Source organism: Hylaeus anthracinus, unplaced genomic scaffold, assembly GCF_026225885.1.
Source record: "Hylaeus anthracinus isolate JK02 unplaced genomic scaffold, UHH_iyHylAnth1.0_haploid 12001, whole genome shotgun sequence".
Lineage (NCBI taxonomy): Eukaryota > Metazoa > Arthropoda > Insecta > Hymenoptera > Colletidae > Hylaeus > Hylaeus anthracinus.
The window spans coordinates 19,817,544-19,837,554 of record NW_026534348.1 but is presented as its reverse complement, the minus strand read 5'-3'; the positions used below and the strand labels follow the sequence as shown (position 1 = coordinate 19,837,554).

At 37.1% G+C, this 20,011-nt stretch overlaps 2 non-coding genes across 2 annotated transcripts; both read left to right on the top strand.

The window, feature by feature from the left end:
- Window positions 1-234: 234 nt before the first annotated feature.
- LOC128891482 (5S ribosomal RNA) lies at window positions 235-353 on the top strand. The gene has a single exon (XR_008460834.1). It is a non-coding gene; the product is annotated as a 5S ribosomal RNA (ribosomal RNA).
- A 512-nt stretch (window positions 354-865) lies between these two features.
- On the top strand, window positions 866-985 carry LOC128891486 (5S ribosomal RNA). Its single transcript, XR_008460838.1, has one exon. It is a non-coding gene; the product is annotated as a 5S ribosomal RNA (ribosomal RNA).
- The last annotated feature ends 19,026 nt before the right edge of the window (window positions 986-20,011 follow it).

Below are 20,011 nucleotides of genomic sequence, written 5' to 3'. Positions count from 1 at the left end.
TAACTTTGTATAATTGATTACAATTGCGCTGGGCGCCCTACTGTTTTCTGTTCGGAGGTACGTGGCCGGTATGGATGAATAAGGTTCGGTGGAATATCTAGAAAGTGATATCTTGGTTGATTTACTCAAAAGTGATCCAAGTAATCGTTCACTGTTTTTTATTTATCTTTTATTCTATCATAATATTGCCCACAATCTGTGGGTATTGCTGTCGGAGATTTAGAAGAACAAAACGTCAACGATCATACCACGTTGGAACCACCGGTTCTCGTCTGATCACCGAAGTTAAGCAGCGTAGGGCGCGGTTAGTACTTGGATGGGTGACCGCTTGGGAATACCGCGTATCGTTGGCACAATTCTTTTTTTTGCTACTTTTATTTATAATGGCTGAGTCGTCCAAAATAGAATGCCTAACAGTGACCAACTATATACAATAATGTCAGAGTACATTTAAATTTCAACTATGATTTTACAATCGTAGTTGTAAAGAAATTCATATTAATTAATGTGTCTTTTTACATTGCTAATAGAAAATGATCGTTGGTTCTGAGTTTTATGACGGTGTTTTGGAAAGTTTTTACCTAAAACCGAATAATAAATCTTCAGACCTGTCCTGGTCCTCCGTAGGGGATACATATTATTAATACCATCAATTTACAATTAATAATCGAGTACACAAGTGTCTAGTATTGTTTGAATATAAAGTAGAGTGTAATTTAGAGAATGGTATATCTCACCGCGACAGAATTATAACGTGATAGTTCAATGTAATGAGTGATTCGCTCTTTTTCATTTATCTTTTATTCTATCATAATATTGCCCACAATCGGTACGTATTACTATCAGAGAATCAGTAGAATAATACGTCAACGGTCATACCACGTTGGAACCACCGGTTCTCGTCTGATCACCGAAGTTAAGCAGCGTAGGACGCGGCTAGTACTTGGATGGGTGACCGCTTGGGAATACCGCGTTATTGTTGACCCAATTTTTTACCAACTTTTCATAATATAATTATTTCATAATGGGATATTTTAGTATTGAGATAACAATTGTGTGCAACGAAGGTAAGATAAACTACCGTTTATCTATTATTTTTTTTATTTTAATTATAAAATGAACTTTGTAATCAAATATATCATAGTATACAAACTAGTGTTGAACTCTGCAATGGAAAATTCGGGTAAATCTTAATATGTTAGGTTTACTCGTCATTTCTGCGAATAACAACATGTTCAACCCATGTGCTGCCTTTCTCGACGCGAGAGTAGAAGCAAACGTCACTGATCAGACCAGGCAGAGAACGGACTGATTTTGGTACATTTAAAGGCGACTGATCTGTATCTACGTTTCCTCTAGTTTATTAATTATTGTTGCAATGCGTATTACATATAGAAAATCGAATTGTGAAAAGTTCATTAGCGTTGGGTCGTTATATTAGGAACACTGTGTATTATTGAACTAATATGCTCTGTTTTAATGCTACCATTAATTATTTCACTTATATGTTATTGTTATTGCATTTCTGTACATATGGATACTGTTACTTTCTCAACAGAAACGCTAGGATCAACGATCTTTTGTTTAAGCTTCACAAACAATCAGAATGCAATAATCGTTAACAATCTTTGAGACTTAATTATATATACCCAGAAAACTATTTATATCTTCTAATTAAAAGAGCTCTACTGTACTCAAACTCTTTACGTCAAATAAAAATCTTAGTGTAAAAATCCCTAACGACGGAAACTTTAAATCATTTAACTGTTTAACCGTGCATTACTCTGTTACACGATGTGTTCGTTCGTTTCATTTTAAGTCAAGCTGCCACATTATGCAAACCTCCATCTCAATGATTACGCTCAGCTCCCTGAATAAATTTATGAGGCGCGAAGTATGGCATTTCGTTGATGGACTCTTTCCCCCACTAAAGGTAATAACGTTTAGCAAACATCTAGGCCCTCAACGCTTATCTTAATTACAGAGCAGACAACTTGATTACAAAGTGACGCTTTAATGAAGACATTTACGAGCTTCCTGCTTCAGGTAGAATCGACTGACTTGCGTGAATAGAATGTCTGTATTGTCTATGAGGGGGAAAAGCACGAGTTTCGCAGTTGGCGCCCCGATAAACGAACTTCTCGATTTTCATCGTCTAGATCACGATACCGTCATATCGCGGCCAACGATTAAATTCTCTTGTATCTGACCTTCGGAATCTGACACATGGTGATGATATAACTAAGGTGAAGGGAATCGCATTTCATAGCCTGTAGCAGGTAAAAAACGAAGATGTTACGTGGGAATGTCAAAGTGAAAAGTACCAATCATACGAATGTTTACAATGTTAAGAGGTATAGTTAAGATCTATTTATATTCCCAAATAAATTTTGATCGTAAAATGATTTCTGGTAGGAAAATTTCTAATTCGTATTTCAAATTACCCAAAAATAAAATTATCAGTGACAGTTGTATCAATCATTACCTAAAATAATTCATAATGTTAACAACGAATGAATTATTAAAAATAAAGTAATATGACTTAAACTTAATCCAATTTATAAATTTTCTAATTTGAAATTGCTTCTACAACCACAAAAAAAAGGCTATATTAGTAATTCCATATGAGTAAATCGATTACTACTTACAGTGCAAAATAAATTTGCGGAACTAACCAAAAGTTTGTTATCGTTTTAGATATGCTATCAAGAAGTTATCAAAACAACGAATGTATGAAAGTCTGCAAAGAGAAAATTGATCTTACTGGCTCGATTGGCGTCTCTTTGAAGACTTGACAGAAAAGAATGCGAATGCAGTAATTGTTTCGAACAACTCACCGTCATTAATTCAATCTCCCTTTTTCTCATCGTTTCCCATCACAAAGAATGTTGTGTAATCACTCGCTAAAAGTCGACGAAAAGGAAACGTCAAATCACCGTGGTGTTATTATCGAGGGGAAGTGAATCGTTATTCCATAGCGAGTGGACTCTAGAGCTCACGCGAATTTCCAGTACACCGTGTATGCCACCCGCAGCGAATGGAGGCAGGTTCTCAGTGCGACCATAATAAGGACTCCCGTGCCTGAAGGGGGGCCCAGCCTCCTTTAACACTTACCCCTGTCAACTGCACTCCCAATTCTGTTGTGAGTTATTCAGCAAATTAGATATAATAAATGTTCATGAGTCAATGCACCCATCTCTTCTGCGAGAAGGGCCCGTCGAATATAAAACCATGCGTGTCGTGTTCGCTAAATGCAATTTTTTATAAGTAGGTGAGTATACTTTTTGGAAATGTGAGCAGTAAAAGTACAGTTATTCGTTAATATGTACAATAAATTATATTATATTCTTTTAGGAATATATTATAATTTTATTATACAATCAGAGGAGAATATTCTTTGTTAAATATCGATACACCTAATTGTTGCTAGCTCTTTTTAAAAAATCATTGTTTAAAGAAAGAGTGGTGGTAGAGCAAGGACAAATAATTATATGAAGATAATGAAGGTAATGAACAAGCTATAAACAATATAGGCTATAAACAAAATCATTACGTCATTCAAATAATTACTTATCCAGGATTAGGAACAAAAGTATTAATTCTTAAAGTGGATTATTGATTTTTTTCAATTTAAGTTTTAACCATATCATTATAGGTCCTTTTTAGTGTCCATTAGAGTTGAAATGAATGTGTAAATTTTATTAATAAAATAATTTTTTGGAAAAAAAATTTAACCGACTTCAAAAAAGGTACAGTGAAAAGTATGAAATAATTTCTAGTTAATTTATATGAATACACACTAGCTCTAGATATAATTGCTTGAAAGTATGGGAAAATGCAGTGAAAAGTGTGAAATAATTTCTATTTATACTGCATTATTATTCACCATCGTGTGATGAATTTGGTTAAATTATTAAATACATCATATTAAATGCAATGCACCTTTTTCGGAGGCGGCGCGGATGTAAAAAATTTTTAATTCCGGTTTGGGTTAGCTTTTGGTAGAGGCGGCAATATTGAATGCTGTCAATGTATACATGTTTATTGTCTATGTGGAATTAATAGTTAATGTATATAATATGTATACGGAAATATAGTTTGAGTAGATTTGGGGCTTTTTTGGAGGGGAAGGACGGCAATATAGATTACTGCTAATGTATAAACTCTCTCCATGGAAATACTGTATGAATAGGTTTGGGATAGTATTTGGTGGGGGCGGCGATATTGAATAGTGTTAATGAATATGATGTCTAAAGTGGATGTAATGATAGCAATAATTAAAGACCATATTTTTTGTTTCTCCGACAGAAAGTTAAACCAAGTTTGGCAATTTTGAATATACTTAATTTTAAATTTTGCGCCGCCTCCAAGAAAGGTGAATTGCATTTAATATGATGTAATTAATAATTTAACCAAATTCATCACACGATGGTGAATAATAATGCAGTATAAATAGAAATTATTTCACACTTTTCACTGCATTTTCCCATACTTTTAAGCAATTATATCTAGAGCTAGTGCGTATTCATATAAATTAACTAGAAATTATTTCATACTTTTCACTGTACATTTTTTGAAGTCGGTAAAATTTGTTTCTAAAAAATTATTTTATTTCACTCTTTTTAGTGGCAAGGTATAACTAATAGGTTTCATGCAAAACAATAGTTATGAGCAATATACAGGATGACCCAAAAACGTTGGAGGTCCTTGAAAAGGGTTGTTCCGCGAAATGGGGGGGGGGGAGGTTGAAACAATTTTTCTTAGCGAAAATGTTGCTCGAGACTTCGTTAAGGAGATATTCCAGAAACAGAAACTCCCGACCAATCAGAGTGGTAGCATAGGCTCCGCAGGCGCTCCTCCGACATACTCGCACTCTGATTGGTCGGGGGTTTCTGTCAGTATCTCCTTAACGAAGCCTCGAACAACATTTTCGTTAAGAAAAAATTGTTTCAAATCATCCCCCCCCCCCCCCCGAAACACCCCATTCAAGGACATCCAACATTTTTTGGACACCCTGTATAATTGCAAATGGGATTATCAGGAATACATGTGCAACTACATGTGAAAGGATTGATTGCGTTTGGTAAATTCCTTGTCAAGCTACACTAGAGCATAGCAATTTTGCACCAACAATGATTTTAAACAATGAAAGTGTCCATAAATTTTTGCAAATGGGAACATTTTTGGCCAAACATACGTGAAATAGTACGCTTTTTGGGATAAAATGTGATATAAAGTGGTAAAAAATAAGACAAGGACAAATGTTTTGTTATGGGACCAAATGGCAAATGTTCTTCCAGATGCAAGAAGTTTCAATCTGATTGATCCATCCGTCTCGGAGTAAGAAGCAAGACAAAATTTTTCTGTTTAAAAAAAAAACAGGTAAAAAATGACAAATCACAAAATGTTTCTTTTACGCGACCAACTGGAAGAAATATTCGACAAGATGCAAGAGGTTTCACTCCGATTCATCAAGCCATCTCGACGTAATCGGCAAGCATACCTGAAAATCACGGTTTTTTGGTAAAAAAAAACGGGTAAGAAATGACAAATTGCAAAAAGTCTTGATAGCAGGATCACCGGGGGAACATGCTCTACAAGATGCAACAGGATTCATTCCGATTGGTCAAGTCATCTCGGTCTAATCGGTGAACAGACATTAAAAAAAAAGAAAAAATATATATATATACATATACATGTCGAATTGAGTAACGTCCTCCTTTTCGAAGTCGGTTAAAAATATCGTGACTTTCGAATTACTTTTAAATATTACTATTGGACGTTATGGAAGTAGTAAGAATTCGTTCAAAATGGGATAGTCTATACTAAAATCAAAAGTTTCAATATTGTTGATTATAATATCGCGTCTAACTAAAGCTACAATCAACAATTATTTAATAGATATCAATGTATAAAGCGTATACAATTCAAGACATCTATAGAAGTAAAAATAAAAATTTGATATCTCAAAGGGCAAGATTAATAATAAAAATGTGTACTTAAATTTATTAAATTGTACAATAAATTTTTCTATTCGTTTTTTTTATTCGCTTCTAATAGTCAAAACAATTTCACTCACTTACCAAGATATCGGACGAGAAGTAACAAAATCACTGAAACTTTGATGTTAATTTACTTTATTTCTGCAGATCCTCAACGATGTCTCTGTTCTCATAAAAATATTCCTTTCCGTTGTCTCCAATGAGACTATTTGCTGTTCCACTACAAGATTCGCGAACAGCAGAAAATAATGTAATCTTAAAGAGGTAGAATCAATTGCCACCGTTTCCGCTGTGTTATTGAAGCTAGGGAAGAAGAGAATTCTTCCTTCTACTTTGCTTAATAGCTTCTATCTACTTGCAGAGATATATCTGAACTAAATAACTCCACGCTTTTAATGAACGTGCCGGATTTAGTTATTCGTTGCAGAACGAGAGGCGTTCGTGACTGGAAAATACGTTGATCCAAGCCGCTGCAAAAGCGCAACGGAAAAAGGCAAAGGTTATAGAATACCTTATTAGAATTTTATCGCAACGTTCCAACATCTTAATAGAACGGTGCTGGAATGGTTTTGATATATGTATCATTCGCGTGATTCTCTGACCGCCACTGTAGATTGAAAGAAATTTATACTTCGTAACGAAACGTCACGAAGGGATAAAGAGCTAGGGGAAATTAAAGAATAAATCTTCTTTATAGCTTTCACGTTCGTGACAATGTTGGTAACATAAGTTCAAGAATTCATAAGAGAGTAATAGTTATTAAATTAACTTCTCTTCGCGGGTCGTGATACGATCCATCAATACTGGTAAAATGTTTACAGTCCACGATCTGTAGTCAGTTCTATAAATATTCATATCTTCCATGCCTATTGAGGAAATTTGTCTAAATGAAATGCTAAGTTCGATATTTCTAAATAAATGTTTAATTATAAATATGCACACGAATGAACTTGACACATAGATATATTTATAATGAAAAATTAATTTGGAAACATCAAACCTATCATTTAATTAATTGTCTTCAACAGACATAGAAGGTATGAATACGTCTGGGACTAACTGTATATATGTATAAACAGTGGGCCACAGCGCAATAGTATTAGATACGCTGCAGAGTAGTCGGGCTATGAATGTGTTGAGGAGATCTGTTAGCAATAAAACATTTTTATATACACTACGTTTAAGACATAAGTAGCTTGAATCTATATATATTATAACATATACTTAATAGCATACATGTTTCAACAAAATACGTTATTAAAAGGAGAAAACTGATCCTGTCAGGCATGATATTCCATAAAGAAATATCCATTTGTTTAAATTCAAATAATGGAAAATCACGATGTAACACATTGGTTGAACAAATTTTATTGAATTTTTGGATAGGTAAGAGAAGTGCCAGTGGCTTAGAAGGCTAAATAGCCTATTATGGAATCATATTAGTTAGGATACAGCAATTGTATAATATCGATAGAATTAGTACTTAATACCGCATAAACATATAACCTCAACCAAGATCACCCACGAATTACAAAAAATATTATTATCTGGTTCAAGAAAGTATATCATAAAATTAAAGATAAACACATATGTTTTTTTTCTCAATTTACATATAAATTCATTAACATATCGTTAAACCCTTTTATACGAACCAAGTGTTTGAAGGAGACCTAATGCATGAAAGTGTTAGAATGCTTGTATGAACTACTACATATGTAAATTGAAAGTTCAAATTACAAAGGTTCTCCTACATCTTGAAAAAATATTTATTCAAAAAACTCAGAGCAAAAGTTTGATTAATACCGTTAATTAATACCGTGTCCCATATCGCGACTTAATCTCTCAGATTCTAAAGCAAAATTCCATAGCAAAATCTTTTGGTGATGTGACAGTATTACCTAATCAGGCCAGCGTTCGATAAACTCCGTGCCAGCTGTGATAAGCAACAAATAAATCCTGCGGACCAAAACTCACGAGATCGTATCGCTGATCGTGAGTACCTAGCGTTCACTCGGCTTTGGCGAAAGATGACCGCATGCGGTGTGAAACGGCTCGATGACCAAACCGCCATAGTCGGAGTCCGTGAAAGCTGACGGTCTTTCCGCGTGTGCAAGCGTTTCCGTGAACTCGTATCGCGGCTCGACATTAATCAATCCGGGCATTGATCAGGCCCACAATGGCCGCGTCGTTACACGGATCGCGCGCAATCCCTCGCGCCGAATATACCACACATTAAACGGATAATGCTTCCCAACCTTCCACACACTACGATTTAGAAAAAGTTAATAAGTCGGCTGAAGATGTTTGTTCAGAAAGATATATAAGAAACCAATGCAAGCGTATAAAAAGTATTTGAAAAATATTGTAGCTGTTTCAATGTTTAGAGTTAAAAGGTATTTTCATTCCGTAACCGTGAAACTATGAATTTGCATGAATGTCAGCGGAGTCTGTAGAAAATTATACAGAAATTAGCGGGTAATTGCTATTGTACTAACATTATTTGTCGTCCGGAAACTTTATCACGATATTTATCACCATAGTATTTTTATCCCTTTACCACATGATTTTTATTTCCTTTCATCATTAGTATTCTTCTAAGGAATTTTATTTCATCTTTATTTATACATTCACGAATTAATCAGAAATCTAGGTAGACAAGATGAGAGGGTATCCGTAATAGTATTAGATCTCTTCATACGAAAACTTCGCGTGTAAATCCTGCGATGTTTCCTCGTTAAACGAGTTCTGAGAAAATAAATGAATTCTGTTCTTTCAACCCATCTGAAAACACAACTTTTCTACGGTAGTAAATCATAGATCAGTGATAAATTGCATTCATGAATTCAGTGTATCCGTGTCAATTCTGATCGCAGACACAAAAAAAATATTTCATCCCAGTGGGATAAAAAGTAAATAAAAATCTCGAGCAAGTTATGAAGCCGTGATGTTCGAAATACAGTCACTGCATTATTCAACACACGTGTGAAACGTCAACGCACCGTTGGTGTTGGGGCGTAAATACCTCGACTTTCAACGATTTTCACATGCACACGCAAGATAAATGCATCGATACAGTATCCAACTAGATTAAATAGAAAGTGGCAAATATTCAATTAATAACCTCCATCGTACGTTATGCATGCAAGTATAACCTTTACATTATAATTGTAAATATATGTATATTTTATTTTTAATTTATAAAATAATTTGTAAGGTAACATCCTGAAGAGATCCTAGAAAATGGGAACTAATGACAGACCTTTTATATAATTAAAATAAATAATATTTATTTGTACTCTAGCTCATAAGTATATAGACACTAACCACCTAAAATGAATAATTGATATGGACCGTAAATTATTACTATAAAATTTGTTGGACGACCATCTTTTTAGGAAATTAATTTATATTATCCGCAAATGAGATCATTATGTTTTATTTGTCTTGAAACTTAATTCTACCCTGCAGTTAATAATGACTCAATTGAAGAGAACCCACTTAAACGGGTCACGTATTTAATCGTCAATTTGTTAAATCGATTTCCACGGACGCAGTGTATTACTCAGCCAGAGGTAGAGCGATCTGGTTGAATCGAGTAACAGCCTTGAAACTGTTCCCAGGACAGGAGACGACGTAGAAAACGTCCAAAGGTTGCAATGGGAAAAGGGATGAAAGGATTACGCGGATAGGTTAAGCCTCAAGAATCTCCCTTCACGCCTGGTTATACCGACGTCCACCCACCTGTCCGTCTCGTTGCGATAACCGACTGGCAGAAGTAGGAAGGGTAGTCCAGAGGATGGATTCTGCGCTAAAGATTTCCTACGGCTACGTTCCTCCGATATATCAGGCTGCATGATAGCCCGGGGATGAAAGAGGAGCGTTCATGAGGCATTCAATGTCCGATCCGTCGTATTACCACTCTTGATAAAACGCGGGGTTGCCATGAAATACAGAGTACGGCATAACATGTGGAATTCATTTCGGAGAGGGTTTCAGCACTTGAAAACAGCGAGATAAGTAATACTGGTAATACTGGCAAGAATTCTAGTTTCTCTCCATTGTTCGTTGATGATGTTTGGAATCGTGTGTACAGGTGTTAGTTATTCTCGGAACCACTTCTCCGATTACTTTCTCATTTGATGCACTTCAAAGAAGACTTAATAGTATGTGAATGATAGCAATCTACAATTACTTCTGTATTTAAACGTTATTTTCTGACGTTATTTTCTCACCTAGAAAGTCTTAGTATATAGGCTGCTTAACGAAAGTATATATCAAATCAAAAAGTGTATTCTTCTTTGATGTATTAAGAAAACAAGTACAGAAATGGCAGTCAGAATCATAACTAGATACTACAAATTAATTCATGTTAAGAAAGCTCTAATATTATTGAATTTGAGATGCGGAAAGTTTCGAGTTTCATATCTTCTAGTAGTCATTTATAAAAAAAATGAGAATATCCATTCAATAGAATTGTCTGAATTCGTTTTCTTGACAAGCGCTCCGCGTATTGGAAAATTTGTAACAGCGTTTGAAGTGATGACGACGAGTTATTCAAATATAGAACTGACAGATATGTATTTGATGTATGGACTTATGGAGAGTAGTGCTACAAGAGCACCTGTACAGAAAACGTCCCCCAATAGGACACGTCAATGCTTGACAGTTACGTCGACGACCTCTTATGAAAATGAACACGAGTTACTACAAAGTCTACTACAAAGTTACTACAAAGTGATAAATCACATTTCTATAAAACACTAGGTTTGAAATTTCTCAAAACAAATTAAACTTTATCAAGAATAATAAAAAGTAACCAACAGGTTGAACACCAAATGCTAAAAGGAAAAATAAAAAATTAGTAGAATTGAGAATAAAAAGAAAAATGGAAAGTAAATTAACCAAAATGGTAATACTCATTCCATTGAGAGCAGTCAACTTGGAAAGCTATAAAATCCATAAAAAATTCTCTCTCTTAACGATACCACTAGCGAAGAACAGCAACCAACCAACAGGTAATTTCAATGTAATAGACTCCGAAGAAAACATGTCTTAAGGGAGTAGACTACCGTGCCTTGTATGCTCTCGTACGCACTCACACAGCTCCACATTACTGTATACGTACACGGAACTGCAAGGGCTTGCATTGTTCTATTTTTGTCTCGACAATGCAAATTTGAGACCTCCCAATAGTCGTTTTGGCTAAATAAATGTTCAAATTTGTACGCAAGCTCCTATAGGTAGTATACTTTTGCTTTTTCGTGTCATAATTAATAATATTCAGCAGTATTTCGCGATCAAAAGAAGCAATATGATGGCGCAACAGTGCTGCCGCGTTGTCTGAACTAACGCTGCTGAAACATACGCTGCTGAATATTGTTAATTATGACACAAAAAAGCAAAAGTAGATTACCTTTAGGAGCTTGCGCACAAGTTTGAACATTTATCTAGCGGAAACGACTATTAAGAGGTCTCAAATTTACATTGTCGAGACAAAAATAGGACAATAGCAAGCCCTTGCAGTTCCGTGTACGTATACAGTGATGTGGAGCTGTGTGAGTGCGTACGAGGCATACAAGGCACCCTTAAATCACCCGTTACATCGCCCAGAAAGTAGAACTTCTGCATGTGATCAGAAGGGAAACTTGGGCGAACGAACCAAGCAAATATCCGGACGACCCCGAGGGAGGAAAGGTGAATCAGGTTGAAATCAAGTGGCGGTAAATGCATCGGGCAGGCTGCTAAAGCAGGATCCACGAGGACGAACGAAAGAGCCGGAGGATGCATCCCGAAGAAAGGGAAGACCGAAACGAGACAGAGCGACAGTGAGTATACGAGAGGAAGAGGATCGAAGAGAAACACGGATACAAGAGGAACTGACGTGGAACCTCGAGTGACGTCGCATTCTTCTTCAGCCTCTTTAACTTGCGTCCGTTCCGATCATATTTGCATTTTCGTCGTGAAATACGTCTGGGGATCCGTTGAATTCGTTTACTGCATTACCTTGCTTCCATGAGGTCTCATCAACACCACTAAACAGGTCCCTGCTCGTTATTGTACAGTGTTAATCGGCGAAGTTCTTTATATGTGCTTGATGAGTGTCGTATCTGTCCGGTTACATTTTTGTATAGGGTAGTGGAAAATATTTACACGTGGTGTAGGGAATAATAACTTCTTCGAGGAACATGTTACTGAAAATATAACAGTTATATTACTGTATACATTTGGAGAGATTAACTTAGACGGCGACGTTAAAACTGTTCGATGAGCCTAAAACGAAAGGGTAGTACTCTGTCCGCCCCTTGGAGGAATAATCCTTTGTTTACCTATCGCATAGTCTTGATCAGAACTAAACTTGGTCGCAGAATTTATCATCCGAGTGTTCTACATTACAAGCAGAGCGACTCAGCTTATCGATCGGGTATTCCGCATTTGCAAATTTTACCTACCGAGTGCGCCATATTATCGACAGAATATTATGTTTACCTTGCCAACTGGATACGCTTTTCGCTATCTTGAATCTCTTCTTTTCCAGTGCCCTGCACCTCATAAAATTCCACTACTCTAAAATCTATATAGAAGTACTATTGTTCACTTTTCTATAACTTTTTATTCTAGACTATGTATATTCAAGACAGACTGATGACTATGTGCAGACAAACTATCAAGACTGTGACGGAAACTATCTATCACGGGGAGTGAATAATATCTAGACGAGAACTGCTTGAATGGGACCATGGTGGTCTGCTATCATCATTCGTGATATATTTGAAAAAAATAACTTGAAACAGTATTTCAATATTTTCGAATTGTGTTGATTCGTGGTGCAGATGTAAATATATGGTTAAAAAACACTTTATATAGGACAAGAGAATAGAACAAAAGTTTTCGTAGACTTTTTTTGCTAACCACTGTTTTTATTTTGTTCTAAATGCCAAAAATGTAAACGCCTCAAACTTTACGTTATTACACTACAATTGTCATAAACTTAGAAATGTAAATAAATGTGTTCGACTGCTTTCATTCATTCGTTCACTTTCACATGCATAAAAAATTTAATCACAAAACTGATTCAAATGCTTGTGCCACAAAGGGTTAAGACAAGCCTTAACACGAATTGCGGAAAGGTATCGACAGTCAGAAGGAGATAGCGATCGTGATCTCCATGGAAAATGGCTGAAAGGAGATTACTCGTTCGGGGAAAAAATGCCGTGTGAAAAGCTACCCAAAGAGGTTGAATTTACACCCGACGTCGGGACTTTCATTGAAGAGATAGTTTTGATACCCGGAGGACAATGCGATACACAAGTGCTCGGTCGACCGCGACCAAAGGGATCGATCGTTGAGCGTTTATCGGTGTCGGCGAAGGCGCTAGATAAAATAATTTGACGGTGCCTGGTTACGAATAATGGGCGGACAGGCCAGGAGCTGAAAAGAACGCGAAAGAACCAAGGGGGGTTGGCGCACAATGGAAGAGCGATCCCCATTGTGTCTGTACTCTGGGTGGGTTCGCGGGACACGCGACTGATTTTCGCTCCTGAATAAGATTATGATAATAACGAAGAGCCGCCAGACTCCTCCAGCCTCGACCTTCCGTCCATAGGGTTGATTTTGTTTCGGCTGTTTCATTCCCGTGCTGGTCTCTTGCTTTGTTTGCGTGACTAAACGACGAACGTCTCCGCTGAGGGCGAATCGAGAACGTGTAAAGAGACCCTTCGAGCGAAAAGAGAGTGAAATAAGAGGAAGAAAGGTGATTGCGAAAGTTTCAGCAATAGACGTTGAAGAAATCAAAGGGACATTAATGATTCATTCTTCTCGGAGCTTTCATTCCGCGAGTACCTTTTCATCAGCTGCATCTCCGCGTTTCGTTATTCTTTGAAACACGAATTAGCGATGAGAGGGAAAAATGTTTTAAATGTTTTTACCCTTCTGCCATTTTCTACCTGCATACACTTCCGTAACGAATCCCACGACTCGTGTTTATTGGTTTTCTGGATATCGATTATATGGTTACTAACCACAGCGGTAGCACGGGGGAACGAAGTGTGCTAACTAGTAGGTAATTACGACCGTAATTGACCACGGTCCTAATTATCGCTCAATTTTATTTTAAGCGGAAAATGGAATTTCCTGCGAGTTCCTGGCGCAAGGAAGTTAATATAGTAAAGTTTAATATTACAGCTTAAAGATTTAGTGATATAAATTGCTGCAGCAGTTTCCAAACTTTTTGAAGATGCCCCTCTGAAAAGGGAGAACATTTCTGCTCCAGATAAACGATGGGTTTAAGCCATTAAAACACTAAATATGTTTGACTTCTGACGAAAATTATACTACACTCCTTTCCAAGTAGCTTGTTGAGAAAACAGTAAGTAACAGTGTTGTAAACTGGTTCTTTGTTGTTCGTGTTATTAATGTCATAAGTGGACTGCGGATCTTTATGCAAACTAAAATCTTCGTGAACGTGCCTACAAATATTGAACTTAAATAGAAATTAATTTTATTCTGGAAATATTATAACATGAACTTTACTTTCAATATTTTTTATATTTTTGCATATTGCTTGCATTTTGTAGTTTCTTGCACATTCAAATTTCCTATTCTTGTCTAGTCATAATTAATAACGATATTACATTAGACTTCAACAATGCAGCAAATAGATATGTGACTTTAGAGACGTGCGACATTATAGAGGGGTACAATGATACAAAAGAATATTCTCTTACATCTAGGTCGAATTCTCCATCAATACATGTTGATTATCATATAATAAGTGCATTTAGGCTTTTGATTGTAAATGTCTATATATTTCAATTGTTTCATTGGATTTGTTTAGTAGTTATAGTAATTTGAAAGTTAAGATGCAATGCTTAGCAATATATCGCACTTGCTGAATTTGCTCAATTCACACACTCAGGGCACACTGGTGTATGCTACATTTTTTAAAAGCTGTACTATTAGTAATACGGCCAGCTACCACTGTGTCGTATCCTAATTAACATTTACATTAAAAAAATACTTATTCGAATTTTACCAGTGTCACGCTTCAAATGCCATCTGACAATTTCAATTATCAAATAATAAAAAATGTCAAAGGTATATGAAATCGGCTATATCATATACAACAACCTAATACTAATAGAAAGAATTTTCTACGTTGGAAATTTTCTTTCACATCTTTCTACTTTGGGAAAGACTAATTTAGTTATAAGGCTATAATCATATTATCTAAATAAACTTTATTAAAACGACTTTGACTTCATCATTTCCTTAATATACTCAGTGAAAGTTCAAACCTTAGAAAGTTGAAAACTTACTCAATCTAAAATGACTACGAATTATAATTACTATACCTAATGCAAGCTAATCGTAATCCGATTTACTATCTTCATTTGCCTATGTTAGAAGTCACAAACTCAATTGGTATTAAATGACTTCATATTAAGCTCCACGACTCTTTCCAGAAGTTCTCATTTAAAATGACTGAATAATCTATGCGAACATTGTGTCCATTAATCTGGCTGTTTATTTATCAATCTACTTAGAACGTCGATAATATTTCCGTAATGCGAGTGTTTTGGCGCACGTATCATCGACTCGGGAGAAACATGATTAGGTATAATTAAACGGGAGTTAGTTAATAGTCTAGCCCCAGGCCTTTTAACGATCCAATGCCGATGGACTGGGTCAAACGAACGACTGGCGAACAAAGAGGGACTCCGATGCGTGTGCGAAGAGGCAAAAGAGAGCGACAGGGAAAGAGAGAGGAAATAGGTACTCCGGTCCGAGGGCGGCGAACAGAACCAATAATTATTTGTATTTGAACAATGCCGTCGCGGCTTGATTACTAATGAAATTGTCATTTTCAACGATAGCGCTGTAATGACAGCGGATCCTGCATGGTGTTGGCACTTCATACAAATGCATCCTACGTTTTACCACGACGGATTGAAACGAATGGAAGGGGAGGTACATGGCGGGGATATTTTGTCATTCATCTGTAGGAATAAATACAATTGCATTGGTGATTTCATCTGTTATACTATTTGTTTTTCTAATTGAAAACTCACAAGTTGACCGTAAGTTAATTGAAAGCAGAGAATTATACTTTTCTTGTATGTTTAATGTTTTGACAACAAGTAAATGTATTATGTTGTAACATGTGAGATGTCTGGTAGTACTTGTTACTAGTACTGTTCCTTTATAAAATGTTCTTTTACAGTATGACTAAGAGTATTTTCTGTTTCTTCTACTACATATATGTAGAATACTACAACATTAAAAAAAGAAAATAAAGAAGAAAAATAACCTTTGTCTTATCTTTCAACAATTTTTTTGGCTGGAATCATATACGATATCAATATGACTTTTAAGAAGGGAAGGGTTACATCCTTGACTTGTTATTAGTCTTTATAAATATAATAATGTTCGAAAATAGACATTTTCCGACGAGTGTCATAATTGGCCGACGTGACCTTTTGCGTAGCCTGAATTCACATTCAAATTCTACATTTAAATTTACATATATTTACAAATGCTGTTACATATTATATATTTTTTATAAGATAAATGTTAGATAATAATACTTCGATGATTTTTGTCACTCCTTTAAACTGCATCATCTCTACTAAAAAAATGTCTTGCATCTGTTAATGGTATCATCATTCTTAAAAAGTTAATCAAAATCGGTGCCTTTTAATTGGGTAATGTCGCGTCGCGAACCATTCGGCAGGTAACAGACGCAAAACGTAGTTTAAGGATTGGTTTATTACCATCCTCGAGCAACAGCAGTTACCTTCGATCGCGAAGAGTCAGCAGGTAGTTGCCAGCGAGGGTGCGAAACCACTCGTCTTCCTTACTATTTTTGACATACCAGTCAGTACTCATACAACCTCGTCCAGAGACACAACTAAAAAAAAACCATAGTTCACCTAATACACTAGTATTCTTCTATATGTATATCGCGTAACGGTTTAGCGAGTGAGTTCGAGCATTGCGGGACCCTTCAGGTAATTTTCGTAGACCGCGAGGCCTCTCACAACGCGGGGTCGGGTTTCAGCGAACGCGCTGAACCTGCCTTGCGCCGACTCTGGTCATAATAGTCATTTTCGAATATTGGCCTCTTCACATCAAAATGGAAAATTCTATCTGAACTAAATCTTTGCTGTCACAAAATATACAGCACTATGTTTTTGGTTAAAGTTCTGCAAAGATCAAAATACAGACCAATGAAATTCATTTTTAATTCATCCCAGGAACTAGGTATCCTATGTATCACAACTTACTGGAACTACCGCTGGAAGTGTGGGACTCGGTCTGATTAAAATCATCCACATTTCACTGCGCAACGCATCCTAATCGGCAGGCCGAGACGTGAGATAAATCCTAACGAAGCTTCGACGCGGGCAAGTTTTCGAAATATCCTCGAGATTAAAACCCTAGCTACCTCTTTTTTTGCGGTGTGATCCGACCGCGGAACTCTCGCCGTTAAATATTAAGCGGCGAAATAATTAATACTTTTGCCAGGAGCCGACGGAGAGGTGAAATTTTCAGGACACCGCGTCGTCGAGGAACTTGATAACGTTCCAGGCGCCTTTAACGAACTTGGGCTAAAAACTGGCCGGCACGGTGCTTTAATCGCGTAACGTTATGCTATCCTCATTAACCTCGTTAACACCGTTAACTTCGTTACACTCGCGGTATTGTTGCCAGTGTTCCATCTCCGGTGGGAAAAAACGAACTCTCGGGAAGACAGGTTGAGCAAGGGGTTAACGAGCTTGCGCAAGGTTGGAAATATAGTGGTCCACCTAGTCCAAATCCTGTTAAAAGATGCACAGAGTGTACTTATAGAAGACCAGTGAGTGCTCGCAGTTGGGTATTGTTTAATTACGTGTCTGTGAGACAGTTGATACGCCTACCGATGGACAACGTTCTTTATATTTAGATCAGAGACCGAGATCAGTGCCTCGGTACACACGCTTATGGGTTTATTCTTCTCGAATACAAACTATACCTTAGGTATGTAAAACCGTTTGACCTCGCATCACCATTCAAAGCACAAATACTTTTGGTGAATAATAACATTTTGGTTGTACCTGCGAGGTAAATTGTCACGTCTACTAAAGATGCTTTCTGTAGATAGATATAAGATAGCACTAATGTCTCGATTCACATTGTTAGGGTTTTATTCTTCCCGTTTGATAACAGTGTAGCGGCTAGCTGTAAATGTTTGACAAGACTTCGAACGTGCAAACGGCTAGAACCATAGCGGAACTACATATTTTTGAGAAAGCCGTTATAACGAATAGAGTTTTTGTAAAGCATGTACGTAGCTAGGGTTTGCCAACGGCCTCGATAGTTAAGCGCTAGTGTCATAAACCCTGAGTTTCTTCAAGGGTCTTCGACGAGAGGTCAGGCGACCATCGGCTGGTCGCGCCACGGACCTAGGACCCTGGAAAATTCAGCTGCGTTGTCACCTTCTTCAGCAAACGCTACCTCCGCCAAATGGCACCCCCGCAAGACAACGGGTCACGGGCACCCTGAGGGGGCACGCTACGATTTGCCGGGACTTGACGAGTCAGTCTGGTGCGAGTCACCCTTGGAGACAGTCACGAAAAAATAAACGGAATTTCTCCTACCAGTGATCTATCAATTAAACACGTGTATCATTACCATCCCTTCAACAGTACCTTGGATATGTAAAATCATTTAACGCTACGTCGCCAGTTGAAGTATAAATACACTGGTAGATAAGAACACTGGTATTTCCGACCATTGCGCGTAGGTAGGAATATCGCGTGTACGCGTGATGGCTTCCTGCGTAACTCGCGGCTGTGTGTGTATCCAGTGCAAGGCCTACCGAGTTCCAATCCCAATTACTCACTCTTCTAGTGGATAATGGCCGGATAGTTGGCAGTTAGCCAGGCCTTAGTATGGCGGTCGATTAATTGAAAGGTAAACTTACCGGTCGACTATGGCCAGACTTTCGAGGGGACTGCAGGGAAACGGCGGGCCGAGAGTGAGAGACCACTGGCAGGAAGGGCGAAGGAAGACGTCGAGAGGGGAACGTAGACGCTCGAAAAAGGACGAAGGGTGAAACGATGGGATGAGGGAGACGGTTGGGTATCGTGATAGCACGCAGCTCCGCAGACGACCGCCTTAAGATGGGGTTGAGAGCCAAACGGGCGAACCACTTACCTGAAAATAGAAAAGAAACAGCCGGTTAGCTAAGCTAATACAAATAATTGAGAGAACAGGAGGATAGCCCGCAAGATTCAGCCGTGCAAGGCAACGAAACGCTACCCCGATATCTTTCGCGTTGTATTCTCCAGATGTAATGAAAACGCTCCACCGGAAGGCGTGTCGAGAAAGGGTAGCATCCCTTGCACACTATGATTTCCAGAGTTTACGAGACAAGACTTCTCTTGGGATGAAAGGGATCGAAATTTCGCAAGGAATGGGCAATCATAAGATAAGCTGTGAATTACGAGATGGTTGATTTGTTTACATTGGAGATAGGGGCTATCGATGGATTATAAGATAAGTTTGTTCAATTTTGTTTAATTAACGAACTATTATATTATAGATTTTGTCATCAACTACCAAGTACAACAAGTTACTATACAAGTACGTTATACATATGTTACACAAATAACGTAGAATTGTAGAATATTGTCTGACCAAACGTGGTATCATTCTACTAGCCCACCAAAGAAGTAAAATAACATCGTACTTGTTCCGATGATATTCGATTTCTCTAGTGAAAGTCTTTATTTTAGGGAATTTTGAGATCACGAGCTTTTGACAAGTCCAGGGTATTCAATAACAACAAATTAACAATGGTTTGGAAAATTCAGCATGCTTGTAAAAACATTTATTGTTATCGATGAAATCAAATGATCACTTTTGGGTGCATTTCAGCTTTCAGAATTCCTAATAATAGGGTCACTAAATTATATCTCACTTCAATTAAATACAATTTGCTTATACAGGGTGTTTCCTAATTTTCCGAC